Source organism: Procambarus clarkii, chromosome 50 (genome assembly GCF_040958095.1).
Source record: "Procambarus clarkii isolate CNS0578487 chromosome 50, FALCON_Pclarkii_2.0, whole genome shotgun sequence".
NCBI classification, from domain to species: Eukaryota; Metazoa; Arthropoda; class Malacostraca; order Decapoda; family Cambaridae; genus Procambarus; species Procambarus clarkii.
In genome coordinates this window covers 20,935,572-20,957,974 of record NC_091199.1, presented here as the reverse complement: position 1 = coordinate 20,957,974, position 22,403 = coordinate 20,935,572, and the positions used below count along the sequence as shown (strand labels likewise).

General features: G+C 42.3%; 1 long non-coding RNA gene across 1 annotated transcript; it reads left to right on the top strand.

Moving 5' to 3' along the window:
- Positions 1–20,746: 20,746 nt before the first annotated feature.
- Positions 20,747–22,070, top strand: LOC138351525 (uncharacterized). The gene is made up of 3 exons (XR_011222486.1): positions 20,747–21,354; positions 21,482–21,608; positions 21,992–22,070. It is a non-coding gene; the product is annotated as an uncharacterized lncRNA (long non-coding RNA).
- Positions 22,071–22,403: the final 333 nt, after the last annotated feature.

The window sequence follows — 22,403 nt, the reverse complement described above, 5'->3', positions numbered from 1 at the left end:
TAATGATTTTGGCAACCAAATGGTTGTAGGGCCCAAGTGTCCCATCATGTTAACTAAACCCCATAATGTATTAGCTCAACCGGAAGCAGATGATGATATTATTTACCCTGCTTGTGTTGTTACTAGATCAATGGGAAAAACAGGTGAGAGTAATCCTGTCTTCACTGAGGTTGCTGTTCCCAAGACCAGGACCCCTTCAATAAAGGAGTGGGAGGTGGATCTTGAGGATTCTTTTATGACTCGACTGGATGATGAGAGTGAGGTCGTAGTAGAAGCCCCGCCGAACCTAAATCACAAGGAAAGTGAAGGTGAGGAGGCTGAACTATCTGTACCTTGCCCGCTTGTCTCCAGTGCGCCAGTTGTCGAGAGTGAGGCCGAAGTAGCTATGACTCCATTTTATTCTGATCAATCGGGAAAAGAGATCAAGCTACTAGGTTCTTGCCCGCTCGCTGCTGAGTCTGAGTCATTGCCCTTAAGTGTTGTACAGACTACTGATCCTAGTTTAAGTAAGTGTATTTCTGAGGCTCCTGATAATATTGATGCATTGGAGGAAGGGACGGGTTTCTTCTTCAAGGATCGACTTCTGATGAGAAGGTGGAGACCCAAGGGAACTCCCTCTTCAGAGGATTGTGAGATTAGAACCCAACTCGTTGTCCCCAATGATTATCGTAGGCAGGTCCTGCAGGCTGCACATGATGACCCCATGGGAGGTCATCAAGGTATCACGAATATGTACCATAAGATAAGTAAATATTTTTTCTGGCCAAAGTTAAAGAAAGACGTGGTCAGATATTGTCATAACTGTATACCCTGTCAAATTGTTGGTAAACCAAATCAATCTGTACCTAGAGCACCATTGCAACCTATTGTAGTTCCTGATGAACCATTTACTCATGTTGTAATTGATTGTGTGGGTCCTTTACCTAAGACTAAATCGGGTAACATGTTTTTGTTCACTCTCATGTGTATGACTACTAGATTTCCTGAAGCTTATGCTCTGCGGAATACCAAGGCTCATAATCTCATCAAGTGTCTTGAAAGATTCTTTTCGTTGTTTGGAATGCCTAGAGTTATTCAGAGTGACAATGGGGGAAATTTTGTTTCTAAAGTTTTCAGAACTTTTTGCGAATCCCGAGGGATTCGGCACAAATTATCCAGTCCATATCATCCACAAAGCCAAGGTGGACTTGAACGTTTCCACCAGACTTTGAAACAAATGCTGAAGACAACCGGAGAAACTCATCCACGTAATTGGGATGAGAATCTCCCCTTTGTGTTGTTTGCTGCTAGAGAAGGGCTACAAGAGTCATTGGGCTGTTCACCCTTTGAACTAGTGTTTGGTCACCAAGTAAGAGGTCCTCTTAAAATGCTACAAGAAAAGTTGTTGGGAGATGTCTCTGTTCATCAGAGTGGATTGTACTTGAGTGAGGTCAAGGCAAAGTTGTGTCGGGCTCGTGAGTTGGCGAAAGAACATCTGGGAAGGACTCAACAAGCCATGAAAGTAAGATATGACCAGAAGTTCAAAGCTAAGCTAAGGTCGTTTGATGTCGGAGATTTGGTGTTGGTGTTGAAACCTCGTATGGGGACTTCCATGTCCCATAAGTTCGCAGGACCCTACCAAGTGGTAGACAAGGTGGGAGACCTAACTTATAAACTAATTAACCCTAATCTTTCAGAACCCCAAATGACTGTACACATTAACAGATTAAAAGCTTATGTTGGACCTGGTGTAGTAGCTTGTTTTAGTCGGGAAGAGTTACCACCTGAGGATAATTGTAGTGAGAGACATGATGTTAATATCCAACTTCTCAGTTCCAGTTCCAATGGCAGGGAGATGCTATGTCATTTACAGGAGGAACAACGTGATGAGTTCCAGGTTCTGCTGGACAACCATACATCTCTGTTTGGGGAGGTTCCTACCCAGACCCACCTCATCACACACGACATTCAGCTCCTGGACAGCACCCCCATTCGACAACATCCGTACCGAGTGAATCCCGAAAAGAGGAAAATTATACAAGCAGAAGTGGAATATCTGCTCCAGCATGATTTCATTCGGCCAAGTCAAAGTACTTGGAGCTCTCCGTGTTTGTTAGTGCCAAAACCAGATGGAACCTGGAGATTGTGCGTGGATTACAGGAAACTGAACAAGAACACTACAGTGGACGTTTTTCCTTTACCCTTGTTGGAAGAATGTATAGAGTCCATAGGTCATGCCGAATATGTAAGTAAGCTTGATTTGTCAAAAGGGTATTATCAAATTCCATTAACAGAGTATGCTAGAGAGGTTACTGCTTTTGTTACACCTGATGGTGCGTATGAATTTAATGTCATGCCATTCGGTTTGAGAAATGCACCTGCTACTTTTCAAAGACTCATGAATTTCTTACTCAAGGATGTGCCAGATTGTAGGGCCTACCTTGATGACATTGTTTTGTACAGTAAGAATTGGGCAGATCATCTCTTAGGCCTTAAGAACTTGTTTACAGTGTTGAAAAACGCAAAGTTAACCATAAATATGAATAAGTGTAGTTGGGCAAGAGGTACGATAACTTATCTTGGACACGAGGTAGGACAAGGTAAGATTATATCCCCTTACAAGATAAGATTCAAGCCATTGTGGACTACCCAGTGTTGACCAATAAGAAAGGAGTCCAACGGTTTATTGGTATGTGTGCATACTATAAGCGTTATTGTAGAAATTTTTCAACAGTAGCTGCTCCTTTGACAAACTTGTTACGCAAGCAAGTAAAGTTTCAGTGGACACAAGATTGTCAGAATGCTTTTCAGAACCTAAAGGGCATATTGTCCACCTCACCTATTCTTGCTAGTCCCCAATTTGATAAACCATTTATATTACACATTGATGCGTCAGATGTTGGAATAGGTGCTGTGCTTATTCAAGTTGGCTTAGACAAGATTGAGCATCCTGTGTATTATTATTCTAGAAAATTTAATGCAGCTCAGAGAAATTATTCCGTGGTAGAAAAGGAGGCGTTGGGTCTTATATTGTCAATTAAGAAGTTTGAGATTTACTTGTCAGGAAACAAAGTGTTAGTATTTACAGACCACAACCCCCTTATCTTTATAAATATGATGAAAGTCAAGAACCAACGAATTCTGCGCTGGTCATTGTTTTTGCAGGAATTTAATGTAGAAATCAAACATATTCCAGGCAGACAAAATGTTATTGCTGATGCTTTGTCAAGAAGTTTGGTGTACCATAAATGAAATGTTTCTTTTTACTTAACATTTTTACTTCGGAAAAAATGCCATTGATCTTCATTCCATTGCATTTTTTTTCTTGGAGGTGGAAGTGTTACGTACCCTTATAAGATACGTAAGTAAATATATTAATATGTACATTTATAATTATGTGTAAATTACAAGCATGTATATTGATATACTTATATGTTCTATGCAAACGTACATTCATGTTACAGTGTTGGCGTTAGGCCCAACGTATCGTATCGTGGGAATGATTGTTTATTTCTTTGTGTGGTCTCAGTTTTCCCACGGGAACTAATGATTTATATGTGATCATATGTGGGTAACAGAGGTGAATAATAATTGAGTGAACTGTATCTGGCAAATTGTCGTGGGATCGTCCGTTGCTGGGTGTGCATGCCATTATTCCCTTCTGTATGCATATTTTAATTACTATGTAAAGAAGTACTTACTTTATTTGTGTATATCAATATGTATTAATTATTCATTAAGTTAGTTTAAGATTACTCTTGTCACAATGTATTGCTCCATTGTTGAAATAAATAATATTGTAACTTTGGCAAATTGTTCGCGGGGCAAGGCAATGTTTTTTGACTCTCGCGTTATGTTATTCAGTAGCTGATCGGGAACCAGGGAGATAACATCTTGGAGTTAAGTTATATATTTTGTTCTGTCATAGCCATACATATTATAATTTTAATTTAATGTCTGGAAGATACAGTGATATTTTTAATGTGATATATTGTGACCATATAATCATCTGTTTGCTATTGAGATTTATTTAATACATATATATATAATATTGTTGTATCTATTCTTCAGTCCTAAGGAAGATTTTATTTTTGTGCTCATTACTTATCAAGGGGTTATACTGGTGATTCGCTATTGAGAACAGCAGTTGTGTCGTATCCCTAGACGTAATTAAAGTTTGGCTGCTGTAGAGTCACGAGCCTTAACGTACGATAGGTAACAGGCGCTACCTGCTGGTGGTGAGGGGGGCGCTACCTGCTGGTGGTGAGGGGGGCGCTACCTGCTGGTGGTGAGGGGGGCGCTACCTGCTGGTGGTGAGGGGGGTGCTACCTGCTGGTGGTGAGGGGGGCGCTACCTGCTGGTGGTGAGGGGAGCGCTACCTGCTGGTGGTGAGGGGGGTGCTACCTGCTGGTGGTGAGGGGGGCGCTACCTGCTGGTGGTGAGGGGAGCGCTACCTGCTGGTGGTGAGGGGGGCGCTACCTGCTGGTGGTGAGGGGGGCGCTACCTGCTGGTGGTGAGGGGGGCGCTACCTGCTGGTGGTGAGGGGGAGGCTACCTGCTGGTGGTGAGGGGGGTGCTACCTGCTGGTGGTGAGGGGGGCGCTACCTGCTGGTGGTGAGGGGAGCGCTACCTGCTGGTGGTGAGGGGGGCGCTACCTGCTGGTGGTGAGGGGGGCGCTACCTGCTGGTGGTGAGGGGGGCGCTACCTGCTGGTGGTGAGGGGGAGGCTACCTGCTGGTGGTGAGGGGGGCGCTACCTGCTGGTGGTGTGGGAGAAGGGTGCGTACCTGCTGGTGGTGAAGGGGGGAAGGCTTCCTGATTGGGTGAGGGGGGGAGGCTGCCTACCTGCTTGTGTTGAGGGGGGAGGCTGCCTACCTGCTAGTGGTGAGGGGGGAGGCTGCCTACCTGCTGGTGGTGAGGGGGGAGGCAGACTACCTGCTGGTGGTGAGGGGGAGGCTGCCTACCTGCTGGTGGTGAGGGGGGAGGCTGCCTTCCTGCTGGTGGTGAGAGGGGGAGTACCTACTTGCTGGTGGTGAGGGGGAGGCTACCTACCTGCCGGTGGTGAAGGGCGAGGCTACCTACCTGCTGGTGGTGAGAGGTGAGGCTACCTATCTCCTGGTTGTGAGGGGGAGGCTGTCTACCTGCTGGTAGTGAGGGGAGACGCTTCCTACCTGCTGGTGGTGAGGTGGTGGGGGGGGGGGAGCAGCCTACCTGGTGGAGAGGAGCAACAGCGTCACCAGCACCACCAACACGCTCCAGGTGTTGACTCTCCTGACCAACATTTCACTCGCCTGCAGGAGGTAAGGAAGACTATTGATGATCCGGAGATGTTACATTGTACTGACTCTTTCACTCGTGTCATTGTCCCTCTGATCACTGTCCGTTTGATCCCTGTCCCTCATGTCACACTGTCCCTCAGATAACTGTCCCTCATGTCACACTGTCCCTCAGATAACTGTCCCTCATGTCACACTGTCCCTCATGTCACACTGTCCCTCAGGTAACACTGTCCCTCAGGTCACACCGTCCCTCATGTCACACTGTCCCTCAGGTAACACTGTCCCTCAGGTCACACCGTCCCTCAGGTCACACTGTCCCTCAGGTCACACTGTCCCTCAGGTAACACTGTCCCTCAGGTAACACTGTCCCTCAGGTCTCACTGTCCCTCATGTAACTGTCCCTCAGGTAACTGTCCCTCAGGTCACACTGTCCTTCAGGTCACACTGTCCCTCAAGTCACACTATCCCTCAGGTCACACTGTCTCTGAGGTCACACTGTCCCTCAGGTAACACTGTCCCTCATGTCACACTGTCCCTCAGGTAACTGTCCCTCAGGTCACACTGTCCTTCAGGTCACACTGTCCCTCAGGTAGCACTGTCCCTCAGGTCACACTGTCCCTCAGGTCACACTGTCCCTCAGGTCACACTGTCCCTCAGGTAACACTGTCCCTCAGGTCACACTGTCCCTCATGTCACACTGTCCCTCAGGTAACTGTCCTTCAGGTCACACTGTCCCTCAGGTCACACTGTCCCTCAGGCCACACTGTCCTTCAGGTCACACTGTCCCTCAGGTCACACTGTCCCTCAGGTCACACTGTCCCTCAGGTCACACTGTCCCTCAAGTCACACTATCCCTCAGGTCACACTGTCCCTCAGGTCACACTGTCCCTCTGGTCACTCTGTCCCTCAGGTCACACTGTCTCTCAGGTCACACTGTCCCTCAGGTCACACTGTCCCTCACGTAACTGTCCCTCATGTCACACTGTCCCTCATGTCACACTGTCCCTCAGGTAACTGTCCCTCAGGTAACTGTCCCTCAGGTCACACTGTCCCTCAGGTCACACTGTCCCTCAGGTCACACTGTCCCTCAGGTAACTGTCCCTCAGGTAACTGTCCCTCAGGTCACACTGTCCCTCAGGTCACACTGTCCCTCAGGTCACACTGTCCCTCAGGTCACACTGTCCCTCAGGTCACACTGTCCTTCAGGTCACACTGTCCCTCAGGTCACTGTCCCTTCTCTCTTCCTTTCTCTCTTTCTTTCTTTCTTTCTCTCTTTCTCTTTCTTTCTTTCTTTCTTTCTCTTTCTTTCAATCTCTCTTTCTCTTTCTTTCTCTTTCTTTCTTTCTTTCTTTCTCTCTTTCTCTTTCTTTCTTTCTTTCTTTCTTTTTTTCTTTCTCTTTTTTTCTTTCTCTCTCTTTTTATTTTCTTTCTTTCCTTCTCTTTCTCTTTCGCTTTCTTTCTCTATCTCTCTCTCTATCTCTCTCTCTCTCTCTCTCTCTCTCTCTCTCTCTCTCTCTCTCTCTCTCTCTCTCTCTCTCTCTCTCTCTCTCTCTCTCTCTCTCTCTCTCTCTCTCTCTCCCTCTATCTCTCTCTCTTTCTCTCGGATATTTCATTTGATTTAAAATTAACTTGGACATTTTTACTTATTCTAAGTTATATTGCATGGTGCTAACATGAATATTATACTTGGGTGTGTTTACATTCAGTTGTAGATTTTTATTTATTGTTAATTAAACCTTGACTTTAAGATTTTACTTTACAGTTTTCATAAATTATTTATAGGTTTTTATTTTTAGTCATAGAAAAACTAGTGTTATGTATACTCAGGAAATTTTACTTATTTTAGTTTTAAGTAACAATAACTGCTTGTAACGTACGTCAGACTGATCTCGGCATGATCTCAGACTGTCTCAGCAGCTCTCTCTCTCTCTCTCTCGCTCTCTCTCTCTCTCTCTCTCTCTCTCTCTCTCTCTCTCTCTCTCTCTCTCCTTCTTTATCTCTTTCTTTCTTTATTTCTTTCTCTTTCTTTCTCTTTCTTTCCTTCTTTCTCTTTCTTTCTTTCTTTTTCTTTTTTTCTTGCTCTTTCTTTCTTTCTCTTTCTTTCTTTCCCCTTCTTTTTTTCTCTCTTTCTTTCTTTCTCTCTTTCTTTTTTTCTCTCTCTTTCTTTCTTTCTCTTTCTTTCTCTCTTTCTTTTTCTCTCTTTCTTTCTTTCTTTCTTTCTCTCCTTCCTTCTTTCTTTCTCTCTCTGTTTCTTTCTATTTATATCTTTCTTTCTCTCTTTCTCTTTCTTCCTTTCTTTCTTTTTCTTTCTTTCTCTTTCTCTCTTTCTTTCTTTCTCTTTTTCTTTCTTTCTTTCTTTCCTTCTTTTTTTCCCTTTTTTCTCTTTCTCTCTTTTTTTCTTTCTATCTTTCTTTCTTTCTTATTCTCTCTTTTTTTCTTTCTTTCCTTCTCTTTTCTTCTCTATTTGTTTCTCTCTTTCTCTTTCTTTTGTTTCTCTTTCTTTCTTTCTCTTCCTTTATCTTTCTTTCTTTCTCTTTTTTCTCTTTCTTTCTTTCTTTCTCTCTTTCTCTTTCTTTCTCTTTCTTTTTCCTTTCTCTTTCTCTCTCTTTCTCTTTTTCTTTTCTTTCTTTCCTTCTCTTTCTTTTCTCTCTTTCTCTTTCACTTTCTTTCTTTCTTTCTCTCTCTCTCTCTCTCGTTCTCTCTCTCTCTTGCTAATATTTTATATGATTTTAAATAAACTTGAAGGTTTTTACTTAATCTAAGTTATACTGCATGGTGCTAACATGAATATTATACTATGCTGTGTTTACTTTCTGTTGTAGATTTTTATTTATAGTTAATTAGACCTAGACTTTAAGATTTTACTTGACAGTTTTCATAAATGATTTATAGTTTTTTATTTTTAGTTACAGAAAAACTAGTGTGATGTATACTCAGGAAATTTTACTTGTTTTAGTTTTAAGAAACAATAACTGCTTGTAATGTACATCAGACTGATCTCACCATGACATGACTCACAGCCTGCGTGATCAGGAATTCTTTGAAGGTGTTTAATTCTCAAGTTATATATATATATATATATATATATATATATATATATATATATATATATATATATATATATATATATATATATATATATATATAACTGAAAACTCACACCCCAGAAGTGACTCGAACCCATACTCCCAGAAGCAACGCAACTGGTATGTACAAGACGCCTTAATCCACTTGACCATCACGACCGGACAAAATGAGGTGATAGCCGAGGCTATTTGAACCACCCCACCGCCGGCACTCGGATAGTAATCTTGGGCATAGCATTTTACCAAATCACCTCATTCTTTGGGGCACACGTGAGGAACACAAATGCGAACAAGCCTGAATGGTCCCCAGGACAATATGCAACTGAAAACTCACACCCCAGAAGTGACTCGAACCCATACTCCCAGAAGCAACGCAACTGGTATGTACAAGACGCCTTAATCCACTTGACCATCACGACCGGACAAAATGAGGTGATAGCCGAGGCTATTTGAACCACCCCACCGCCGGCACTCGGATAGTAATCTTGGGCATAGCATTTTACCAAATCACATCATTCTTTGGGGCACACGTGAGGAACACAAATGCGAACAAGCCTGAATGGTCCCCAGGACAATATGCAACTGAAAACTCACACCCCAGAAGTGACTCGAACCCATACTCCCAGAAGCAACGCAACTGGTATGTACAAGACGTTTTGTCCGGTCGTGATGGTCAAGTGGATTAAGGCGTCTTGTACATACCAGTTGCGTTGCTTCTGGGAGTATGGGTTCGAGTCACTTCTGGGGTGTGAGTTTTCAGTTGCATATTGTCCTGGGGACCATTCAGGCTTGTTCGCATTTGTGTTCCTCACGTGTGCCCCAAAGAATGAGGTGATTTGGTAAAATGCTATGCCCAAGATTACTATCCGAGTGCCGGCGGTGGGGTGGTTCAAATAGCCTCGGCTATCACCTCATTTTGTCCGGTCGTGATGGTCAAGTGGATTAAGGCGTCTTGTACATGCCAATTGCGTTGCTTCTGGGAGTATGGGTTCGAGTCACTTCTGGGGTGTGAGTTTTCAGTTGCATATTGTCCTGGGGACCATTCAGGCTTGTTCGCATATATATATATATATATATATATATATATATATATATATATATATATATATATATATATATATATATATATATATATATATATATATATATGTATATATATATATATATATATATTTATAATTATATATACTGTATATTATATAAATCATTTACATATATTACATATATTTTGTATTATTGAATCTTAATTATATATAATAATTTAATTCTCTTTTTCTACCCTATTTATTTGCAATTGACCTAATTTGTATGCCAATAAATGGGCAACAATATGGGATTAAAAATGTAAGCTTGAAACGTTTTAATGTAGGTAATTAAAAGATTATAAAAAGCTTTTTTAAAACAATGCCATTTCACGTTCTAAGGTCGTTTTTTACAAATTCTCAAAATTTCGTTTTTAAACGTAATTACACATGTGCTAAAAACAATGAAATGTTGTTTTTAGACCGTTTTAAAAACGTGAAAATGTTTGCTGCGTGTGTGTCTCACTCTCATTGTCTGTGTCTCTCTCTTTTTCTTTGTCTCTCTCTCTGTCTGTGTCTCTCTCTTTTTCTTTGTCTCTCTCTCTGTCTGTGTCTCTCTCTTTGTGTCTCTCTCTTTGTCTGTGTCTGCCTCCTTGTCTGTGTCTCTCCCTTTGCCTTCATCTCTCTCTTTGTATGTGTCTGCCTCCTTGTCTGTGTCTCTCTCTTTGTCTGCGTCTCTCTCTTTGTCTGTGTCTCTCTCCTTGTCTGCATCTCTCTATTTGTCTGTGTCTCTCTCTTTGTCTGTGTCTCTCTCTTTGTCTGTGTCTCTCTCTTTGTCTGTATCTCTCTATCTTTGTCTGTGTGTCTCTCTCTCTTTGTCTGTCTCTCTCTCTCTTTATCTGTGTCTCTCTCTCTTTGTCTGTGTTTCTCTTTGTCTGTGTCTCTTTCTCTTTGTCTGTGTCTCTCTCTCTTTGTCTGTGTTTCTCTTTGTCTGTGTCTCTTTCTCTTTGTCTGCGTCTCTCTCTTTGTCTGTGTCTCTCTTTGTGTGTCTCTCTCTCTCTTTGTGTCTCACTCTCTTTGTCTTCATCTCTCTCTTTGTATGTGTCTCTCTCTTTGTCTGTGTCTCTCTCTGTCTGTGTCTCTGTCTCTTTGTCTGTGTCTCACTCTCTTTGTCTGTGTCTCTCTCTGCCTGATACCTGGTTGATACCTGGTTGATAGGGTTCTGGGAGTTTTTCTACTCCCCAAGCCCAGCCCGAGGCCAGACTTGACTTGTGAGAGTTTGGTTCACCAGGCTGTTGCTTGGAGCGGCCTGCCGACCCACATACCCATCACAGCCCGGTTGGTCCGGCACTCCTTGAAAGAAACAATCTAGTTTCCTCTTGAAGATGTCCACAGTTGTTCCTGTAATATTTCTGATGCTCGCTGGTAGGACGTTGAACAACCGGGACCTCTGATGTTTATACAGTGTTCTCTGATTGTGCCCATGGCACCTCTGCTCTTCACTGGTTCTATTCTGCATTTTCTTCCATGTCGTTCACTCCAGTACATTGTTATTTTACTGTGCAAATTTAGGACCTGTCCCTTCAGTATTTTTCATGTATATATTATTTGTTATCTCTCTTGTCTCCTTTCTAGTGCGTACATTTGGAGAGCTTTGAGACGATCCCAATAATGTAGGTGCTTTATCTCGTCTATGCGTGCCGTATATGTTCTCTGTATTCCCTCTATTTCAGCAATCTCTCCTGCTCTGAAGGGGGAAGTTAGTACTGAGCAGTACTCATGACGGGACAACACAAGTGATTTGAAGAGTACAACCATTGTGATGGGATCTCTGGACTTGAAGGTTCTCATAATCCATCCTATCATTTTTCTGGCTGACGCAATACTTGCTTGGTTATGCTCCCTAAACGTTAGGTCGTTGGACATCATTATTCCCAAATCCTTGACATGCTGTTTTCCTTCTATGGGCAGATTCGATTGTGTTTTGTACCCTGTATTATGTTTAAGATCCTCATTTTTGCCGTATCTGAGTACCTGGAATTTATCACCGTTAAACATCATGTTATTTTCTGCTGCAAAATCGAAAACTTTGTTAATATCTGTTTGTAGTTTTTATCAATGTCTTCAGCAGAGGTAATTTTCATGCTGATTTTTGTATCATCTGCAAAGGATGACACGAAACTGTGACTTGTGTTTTTGTTTATATCTGATATGAGAATAAGGAACAGCAGTGGTGCATGGACTGTACCTTGAGGTACAGAGCTTTTAACTGCGCTTGGACTCGATTTTACTTGATTGACTGTTACTCTTTGTGTTCTGTTCGACAGGAAATTGAGTATCCAGCGTCCTACTTTACCAGTTATACCCATTGACCTCATTTTGTGTGCAATCACTCCATGGTCACTTTTGTCGAATGCCTTTGCAAAATCTGTGTATACGACATATGCATTATGTTTTTCCTCTAATGCCTCAGTGATTTTATCATAGTGGTAAAGTATCTATGAGAGGCATGATCTTCCTGCTCTAAATCCATGTTGGCCTGGATTGTGGAGGTCATTGGTTTCCATGAATCTAGTGACCTGACTCCTGATCACTCTCTCAAATACTTTTATTATGTGGGACGATAGTGCAACTGGTTTATAATTCTTTGCCAATGCTTTGCTAACACCCTTGTGTAGAGGGGCAATGTCTGCTGCTTTAAGCGCATCTGGTATCTTCCCTGTGTCCAAGCTCTTCCTCCACACTATACTGAGTGCCTGTGCTACTGGCACTTTGTATTTCTTTATATATATTGAATTCCATGAGTCTGGACCCGGGGCTGAGTGCATGGGCATATTGTCAATTTTTCTATCAAAATCTGCCACACTCGTGTTGATATCAGTTATATTTACAGGTGTTTGAGTATCATTCATAAAGAAATTGTCCGAATCTTCCACTTTCCATGCTGAGTATCGGAGTGCTAGACATGTCCTCATATATAAAGTATATATGGAAGCTGATCAGAATTACATTTCACCTTTGTGAATGTACATAAATGACACTATGTAAAAGACACATCTAACACTTTATGTAGGGCATACGTAAATCTGTGTATCTATGTATTTACGTATGTAGGTTAGCTTAGCATTTTAAAAGCACCGAATCACCTTCTGTGGTTGAGTGTTCAATAAACCCTTGAAACCCTTACTGTCCTGTCCATGGTGGACAGAAGAAAATGTATATATGCTGGTTAGCATTGTAAATGTGTGGCCACATCTGTGATAGAAAATAATAATAATAAAAAAAAAAAGTTTTTTTAGGATTTCACTAATTTCTTTGTCATCCTCAGTGTATGAACCTTCACTAATACGAATAGGTCCAATACTGGCAGTGGTTTTCGCTTTTGATTTAGCATATGTGAAGAAATATTTTGGGTTTTTCTTTACTTCTTGAATTGCTTTCTAGTCTAGTTGCCTTTCTTCAGTCTGATACAACTGCTTCAGTCTCTGTTCGATTTCTTCAATCTCCCTGTTTAAATTATTTCTTCTTTGTATGGAGAGTCGTGTCTGCTTAAGCATTTCCGTTAATTTCTTCCTCCTTTTGTAATGTCGTCTGCGTTCTCTTTCTACATTGGACCTCTTACTGGCTTTCCTCAATGGAACATGTTTCAGACAGACTTCATATGCTTCAGAAGTAAGTTTTTCTATTTCTTGTGTAGGATTTTTATTTCTTAGAACATTTTCCCATTGAATGTTTGTAAGTTCCCTGTTTATTTTCTCCCAGTCTATCCTCTTATTATTAAAATTGAATTTATTGAATAACCCTTCTCGCTTGTTGTTTCTCTTGGGCCTACTACCGTTATTAATGTTAGTTTGCACTTCAATGAGCTTGTGGTCCAAGTACGTAGTGTCTGAGACAGTAATGTCTCTGATTAGCTCCTCATTGTTCGTGAATATCAGGTCCAGCGTGTTTTCATTCCTAGTTGGTTCTGTAATCTGCTGACTGAGCGAGAATTTGTCACAGAATCTCAGTATTTCTCTGACCTGTGGTTGGTTATTTCCAGGTTGACTTCCTGCTATAATGTTATTGTTTACTATTCTCCATTTTAAACTGGGTAGATTGAAGTCTTCAAGGGTGACCGCCGGCCAGGTCGGACGTTCCTGAGGTCTCTCCGCTTCTGGCTAGTTTTTACATTGGGTGATCGCTTGTTTGCCCTGCTGGTGGTGGTTTGCCACTGACAGGGTGACGTTTGCTTAGCCATGGGGACGTCTCGCCCTCCAATGACGAGGAAGCTGTCAGCTGGTCTGGCGTTTACGGTGCCAGTGGACCATCCATTGGTTGGTGTCGCCCTGGTGGACGTGCTGCATGTGGAGCTGTCGGACCTGGTGGGCATCCAGCTGCTTCACGGCCACCGTGCTGTAGTCAAGTTCCGCCTCCAGGCTGCCTTTCAGGCGTTTCTCGAGCGGTGTGAGGGGCGTGTTTACCCTCTCCCTGATACTGCTGGCTCCGTTAAGGTAGTGAATCTCAGTGTCACCTTGACGTCTGTGACGGTGCATGGTGCCCCCTTCGAATTTCAGGACGACTTTTTAACCTCCTGTTTCGAACGGTTTGGGGCTGTGTTAAGTGTTCGATGGAATAAGGTCGTTGCCGGGCACTGTGTTGGTATGCTTGACGGCTCCCACACCCAGACGATGTCGCTGAAGTGTAGTGTACCGTCGTCGATGTCCGTGTTGGGTTACACGCTCCGCTGCCAGTACCAGGGTCAACCGCGCACCTGTTATCGGTGTGGTCACGAAGGTCATCTGGCTGCGGCGTGCGACGTGGGAGCAACTGGTCGGGTGCATGTTCTTCATGCGGAGGATTTTCCGCCCCTGTTGCGTTCGGACGGTGTGGGTGCTGTGCCTGAGGCGCCTGACTGCCTGTCTGCTGCTCCGCCTGTTGAGGCGAGCTCTACGGCCTGTGTGACACGTCTAGTGACAGCTGTGGCCCCTGGGGTTGTTCAGCCGGTGTGTGAGGGTGTCGGGCTGTCGCCTGAGCTGTGTGTAGTGAAAGGTGTCCCGGTGGAGGTTCATGTTCCGCCCCCGCCTGTGGATGTGATACCGGCTCCCGGGGACGCGGGTTCTGCTGTTTTGGAGGGGGTGCTTCGGCATGGTGAGGTGCCTGCCGTGCCTGTGTGTGTTGACTACTGTAGTTCTGCTCTTCCCATTCCTTTGCAGAAGCGTGCACGTCGGTGTTCTGAGGCTGTTTCCGTGGATGATGTAGACAGTGTGGGTGATGTGGCCTCTGTGGACTCTTCAGACGGTGCGGGTGTGGCCTGTGTGGATGTAACGATGGTAGCCGTGCCTGCGGAGGGGCCTGCTGGGTGTGGTGTGGTGCGGCCTGTCTCGAAGCTTTCGCGGCGGGCTCGGAGTGTGTCTCCCCTTCGTGGTGTGCCTTGGGAGGAGGTGGGGGAGTATGGTGCTCAGCTGGCGTCCCCCGCCGTGGATGATGGTGCTGTGCGGGGCTCCGAAGTTGCTACCTGTGTCCCCCTTCCTGTGTCACCTGCTGTTGGATCCCCGCAGTGGGGGGTTGTCCCTGATGGTCGGGACCTCGTCGTGATGTTGCGGAAAGATGTGCGCCGGGGGGCCTCGGCTCCTGTGCCCTGTGGTGGGGTCGCTGCCGCGCCTGCATCCCCTGCGGTTCCCCCTCTTTCATTGCCCCGGTCTGGTGGTTGCCTAGTCCCGTCTGCTGGGGTCGTGCCCTGTGAGGGTCCGGAGTTGGGCCCTTATTGGGATGCCCGGGTGCTTCCGATCCCATGGTACTCGTCCACTATCTGGGTATCGTCTGAGAAGGTGTTTGTTTATAGGGTGCCGGATAGGATGTCTCAGCCGAGGGTACTGCCTGATGGCCGGCTGCCCGCCGACCTGTGGGTGATTTGGGAAGCGTACTGCTTGCGCTTTCCGATACGCAAGTTTCCGGAGAAGTATTAGTTCCCATCTTGCGCACACGGCTACGCCGTGCCTGGATCAGCTGCCGCCGTGACCATGACGCCCCGCCCCCCGGTGCGGGGCGTCTCCCTCTTACGTTCGCCTCTGTTTTCGTCGCCACTCCTCTCTCTACGGCCCATCACATCTACCGCTTTTGACTTTCTTCTCCTCCTCACCATCAACGCGTCTCCTTACATCTGTCCTGGTGCAGTCATCGGGAGGGTTACCCCTTCATGCAAACTGCACCTATCTCAAGAAGAAGAAGAAGTCTTCAAGGAAGATAATATCGGGTACAGGGTTTGCTAGGTTATCAAGGATATTTTTTATTTTGTGCATCTGTTCAGTGAATTTCTCAATTGTTGCATCTGGCGGTTTGTATATTAAAATAATAAGAATCTGTATATTAAAATAATAAGTAGATTCATATTTTCTACCCTGATTCCAAGTACCTCTACCACCTCATTGAACGAGTTTAGGAGCTCTGTGCATGCCAGTTCTTCTTTAATATACAGACCTACTCCTCCACTTGACCTAACTACTCTGTCACATCTATATATATATAATAATTCGGAATCCAGATTTTACTATCCATGTGGACTTTTGTGTGGGTTTCTGTAAATACACCAAATATTGAGTTCGATTCTATTAGGAGGCCATTTATGAACTTAACTTTATTTCTTGATTTTGGTTTCAAGCCTTGTATGTTTGCAAATTTGAATGATTTCCCACATTGCGTGTCACTTTTGGTGGGCTTTGGTAGTTCTCCCCCCACTCTACCCAGGTCCAGGGTGTGTTGTTTTGGAAGTGATTCGTCCAGTTTTGGTAGTAGGAAGGGTGTTGTCTGGTGTAGCACCTGTGTGCTTGTTGATAATTTGTATTCCAGTCTTGTGGGTATCTCCGTTCCCCTCTGTAATCCTGTAGTGGTTCCATCTGACTGTTCCTCTCTCTTATATTTACTACTCTGTTTCTGCCTTCCTCTAAAAAAGTTCCAGTAGTGTCATATTGATCTTCCCGTCTATAACGCTCTGTACCTCTCACATGGAATTCCGGACACTGAAGATTGTAGCATTTTTTGTCCCTAATTGAAAATTGACATAATTTAGGGTGAAAGTATCTACACCCTGTTCCCAAACGGCATGTACTCCTCGCCAACATGTTCCTGCATTTTCGAGGATGCAGGAAATTACATTTTGCTCCTAATTTTCCATATTTGCATACTCCTTATACGTAGAATTTGCAAATTTGTTCAGGTTTTGCGTTTTTGAAGGTATTTATACCTGTGCCAGGCTTGTCTACCTCTTTATTGGAGCCATCTCCGTCTTTCGCCCCAATTCCTTCATTTATGCACTCTGTCTCACTGTTGCTCTCATTGTTTATATTACCTGGCTCTGCAATATTGCTGTTATTTTGTACTACAATACCCTCTTCCTCCACGCTACTGCTGCGGTTTTCTAAACTACCTGTTCCTGAGTTTTGGTCTTTATCCAATGTTGTCTTTTCCCAGTCCGCATATATCACTGGTAGCTTGTCTGTGAATGATAGTCTCTGTGACTCGGGAATGTTTTTCATCAGTTTAATTATGTTCTCCAACATTAATCTGTCATCTTTGCAAACCCAGTAAATTCCTTGCCTGTTTGTGCATCCTGGAGATAATTCTGTACAGCCCAGGTGAAATCTTATGTTACAGATGCAACACTTGACGCCTACAGTACGTCTTCCCAGTACTCCCGAACACTCGCCACACCTCTCCATTGTCTGATGTATTGTATTGTATTTGTGCTTCACTGTATGGATCACTTGTTGATGTCAGTCATTTTTCTCTTTATAAAATTATATGTATATATTTATATATATAATATTTATAATATTATATGTATACCGTATATTTGTAATATTATGTATGTTATTTTGTTCAAACTTTATGGCAGGTACTTAGCGTAGGGTAGCGAAGCTGGTCCCCCGGTGCGGTACAGTTGACCCCTTGTTGTCCCAGGTTGATGTCACCAGTTTCCAGTTACTCGATTTATAACAAGGATTTATTCTTTGCTTGTATTCTTACAAGGAATTTTCTGCCTAATTTCCGGCTTGCAATGGTACTCACTCACTTTATTACTAATTCCTAGATCCACATTTCCATATTACACTATATATTTTCCGTATTTTATCACTGTATGGACGTGCCCTGGGGTAGGCCTCATGGCTTGTGTAAACACAGCCTAGCTGATGCCGCCTCTTGCCACTATTCTATATTTATAATATTCTATGCACGATTTTCCTTCACTTCCAACTTATATGTGTGTTGTGATACCCGTTCCTCTTCACTGTTCCACGAATCACTGTTCACTGGTTTTTCCTCATATCGCCTACACGCATGTACACTAAGCCTCGTGCACTGGCTCACATATGGTCTCCCGTTTATTCTCTATTTAACACAAAGTTCCATTGTTAATGACTGTTTTCAATTTTCCTGCGGATCACTATGCACTTTATGATGTCTGTAATCAGTAATCCATGGCTGTAGTCCTAAGAATTCCCGGTTAATGTCACGATTTTAACGGAGCGCGCACGGTGTGTCTTTCCCCTCCCTCGACCCAGACCTGTGTCTCTCTCTTTGTCTGTGTCTCTCTCTCTTTGTCTGTGTCTCTCTCTCTTTGTCTGTGTGTGTCTCTCTCTCTCTGTGTCTCTCTCTTTGTCTGTGTCTCTCTTTGTGTGTGTTTCTCTTTGTCTGTGTCTCTCTCTTTGTCTGTGTGTCTCTCTTAGTCTGTGTCTCTCTCTTTGTCTGTGTGTCTTTCTCTCTTTGTCTGTGTGTGTCTCTCTTTGTGTCTCTCTCTTTGTCCTTGTCTCTCTCATTGTCTGTGTCTCTCTCTTTGTCTGTGTCTCTCTCTTTGGCTGAGACTTTCTCTTTGTGTGTGTTCTCTCTCTCTTTTTGTCTGTATCTCATATGATAGTACATGTGATACATATGAGAGTAGATGTGATACATATGATAGTACATGGGATACATATGATAGTACATGGGATACATATGATAGTACATGTGATACATACTATAGTACATGTGATACATACTATAGTACATGTGATACATATGATAGTTAATGTGATACATATGATAGTACATGTGATACATATGATAGTACATGTGATACATACTATAGTACATGGGATACATATGATAGTACATGTGATACATACTATAGTACATGTGATACACATGATAGTTATTATGATACATATGATAGTACATGTAATACATACGTTAGTACATGTGATACATATGATAGTACATGTGATACATATGATAGTACATGTGATACATATGATAGTACATGGTATACATATGACAGTACATGTGATGCATATGATAGTACATATGATAGTATGTGATACATACGTTAGTACATGTGATACATATAATAGTACATGTGATACATACGATAGTACATGTGATACATATGATAGTACATGGAATACATATGATAGTACATATGATAGTATATGTGATACATATGATAGTACATGTGATACATATAATAGTACATGCGATACATACGATAGTACATGTGATACATATGATAGTACATGTGATACATATGATAGTACATGTGATACATATGATAGTACATGGTATACATATGACAGTACATGTGATGCATATGATAGTACATATGATAGTATGTGATACATACGATAGTACATGTGATACATATAATAGTACATGTGATACATACGATAGTACATGTGATACATATGATAGTACATGGAATACATATGATAGTACATATGATAGGATATGTGATACATATGATAGTACATGTGATACATATAATAGTACATGCGATACATACGATAGTACATGTGGTACATATGATAGTACATGGAATACATATGATAGTATATGTGATACATATGATAGTACATGTGATACATATAATAGTACATGCGATATATACGATAGTACATGTGATACATATGATAGTACATGGAATACATATGATAGTATATGTGATACATATGATAGTACATGTGATACATATGATAGTACATGTGATACATACGATAGTACATGTGATACATATGATAGTAGAGTAACTATCATATAAGGAACTCTCTCTAACCTTCTATGCAGTAGGTGTCAGTATGCGTTAGGGACAATGTGAAGGAGTTCAAGCTACATGATTGTGACTAACTCCGGGGACAGTGTGAAGTGTGTGTTGGGGAAGGTGGGAGGAGAATGCTTTGGGGGACTCGGTGTTGATGACGTCATGAACACACATATATACCTATTATGACTTAAGTGAGGTAGGTAAATTTATTTTGAAATTTTTAAGGGTATGAATGGATAATGTACAAAAATGTAGGACAAATTTCGTTTTAAGTTTCACTGTATAGAACAATTTTAAATTTCGTGCCAGTCTGAGGGATGCTATGAACTTAACAGGGGTCCCTACCATGCCATGCTGTACTCCTTTGATTGGGGTTGACTTATTTTTAATAATTTTGTCCCAGCTGAAGTGACTCACTCAGACAGATCAACCCCTCGGGTACTTATCTTGTGCTTTGGTTTGTCTTTGAAGTATATAGTTCTACTTTGCATTACAAACCTAGGAGGAAGTATTGGGCACAAGCTCCTTTCACATTCAGAATTTTGTTATACGTTCGGGACACGTACCTATATTCTTGTCACAGTGTTGACTCTCTCCGCAACCCTAAGCCTTCGTTCAGTCTGTGAGTAACTGCTTAGATTGGGAGTTTACTATTCCTTCACAGAGCCCAAGGAATGGTAATTCTGCACTTAATTTCTGAAACTACAGTAGGAAGCCTCTTGCCTTTATCCTCAATAGTAGAGTAATAATCAATTTAAAATTTTATTAATAATTTTTAAATCGCTAAGAATTTTACAGCTTCGAACCATTCATTTATTTTGTTTAATTAAGTTCTTACAAAAGTCAAACGACTTAGTATAATTTCAATTCATAATATTCAGTAAGGTAATTTATCTTGTAAATTTATTTGTTGTGTTGCCTTGCATGATAATTCTGTACTTACAGTGGTGCTAGTTCTCTAACAATTATTCTCGAGCATGGTGCCACATCTCATATAAATCATTCTGGTATACGTCACTCATTGTTTTCCCTGCAGGATACGAGAAAGTTTTTCCACTTTTTTCTATATAACATTTATGTTATTCATAATATTCACCATGTTTCGCTTAGTGCCGAGTTATTAAGGGGGCATATCAAACGCAAAAATTCGGAAAAATCGAATATTTTTGAAAAATTTATAAAAATACTACAACGTTCTGGCAACACTTTGGCGCAAACACGATAATGTTATGATATAAATTAAAGTATTTATGGTACATTTCCATGCGTAATTGTGCAGAATCCGGTGCCCCGCGGCTGTGGCGCGCCAAGAGTATTGCGTCGTACGTTCTAAACGTCAATTTTTTCGTAATAACGTCGGAAATAACTATGTATATATGACAACAAATATACACTAATTGGCAACCGTCTCCTAGTGAAGGTGAGTGAGGTACCCAGCTACAGTCACATGGTGTGTCCTGTTGAGAGAGGAGGTGTTGACGCGCGCTCCATTTTGGCTCCTGAAATCTCGCCTGTTAGCGTCTAGTGCACAATGACCTATAAACGGAGGACTCGGAAGACAAAGGAAGCCAATTTGGCACGCGGTCGCCGTCTTTGGCAGGAAAAAGAGCCGCTGTAGCACAAGGGAGAGTTATATCAAGTGAGGATGTAGGCGGCCTCCCCGCCTCAGCTGTGAGAGGCCTGACGCCGCCGCCACACGCCTCGACCCTCCTCACACACACTCCTCAGCCCCTCGATGTGTATGGACTGGCCACGACAGTGCCATCTACATCTACTGGTGTGGCAGTGCCATCTACATCTACTGATGTGGCAGTGCCATCTACATCTACTGGTGTGGCAGTGCCATCTACTGGTGTGGCTGGTGTTGCAGTGCCATCTACTGCTGTGGCTGGTGTTGCAGTGCCACCTTGAGGACCCACAATTCGGACCAATTTCAATAGGTTAGTATCTTATAGTGTTATAATTTGGTATTTTGTAATAATTGTAATATGTATGTGCAGGATATATACATGTATCATTTTTTATTTTTTTATTTTTTTTTATTTTTTTTTTTTCGTTTGTTATCAGGGGATGTGCATGGAACTTGCACACCTTGCTCAATGGATGCCTATCTGCAAGGCTGCCAATTATGAACAAAATCTGTCGAAGTCAAGCTCAGCAACAGGTGGCCGAACTTTGATCTTATTTTACTCAGGTAAGTAATTTACAACTTCAAAGTATTTCATAGCTTTCATTTATTAATCAATTTACATGCAAATTACACCTTATATGTAGAGTTTGTGCTTCTACAAAATCTAGTAGACATTTTAGTCCAAAGTCTATTTGTTGATTTTATAAAAATTTATAAACATCATATATTGCATATTTTTCGAAGGGTAACTTTGAAAAATTATATTATTGCACTAAACACTTTATTGATAAAACTGATCACTACAATCCTTTATTATGTGCTAATTTTAATATCTGAGTGTTATAGAAATGATTTTAGTTAACAAATGTGGTCCCTAAAATTATTTGAAAATGTTGAAAATTCGTTGCATAATACGTTGTGTATTTTTTTTCTCCTTTTCTGTTTAGGGTGTGATGGTGAAACTTGGACCAGTTGCAGCCCTTTCTATAACCATTTCATAAATAAATTTATAAGCAAATTGAACAATTTTTAATTTCACCTTGATATGCCCCCTTAACACTAGCCTCAAACCATCAACTCTCTGTGCAACATGTTGCCAACATGTCAGACAATCTGATTTTAAATCATCTAGCCAATAATGATCTCATCTCTTCAGAACAGCTGGAACTATATCAACTTGCCAACAAATCTGCCCTAGAACTCATGAAAATGAAGATTGAATTAGCCCGATTGGCAGCTGCCGCCGACGAAAGAAAACGGGTAATGAGTAGACAAGATGCTGAACTTCAATGTCAACGAAGTCAAGAACAAGCTGCATTAGAACGTGAATGTGAACAAGAGAAACTCCAACTCCGTGAA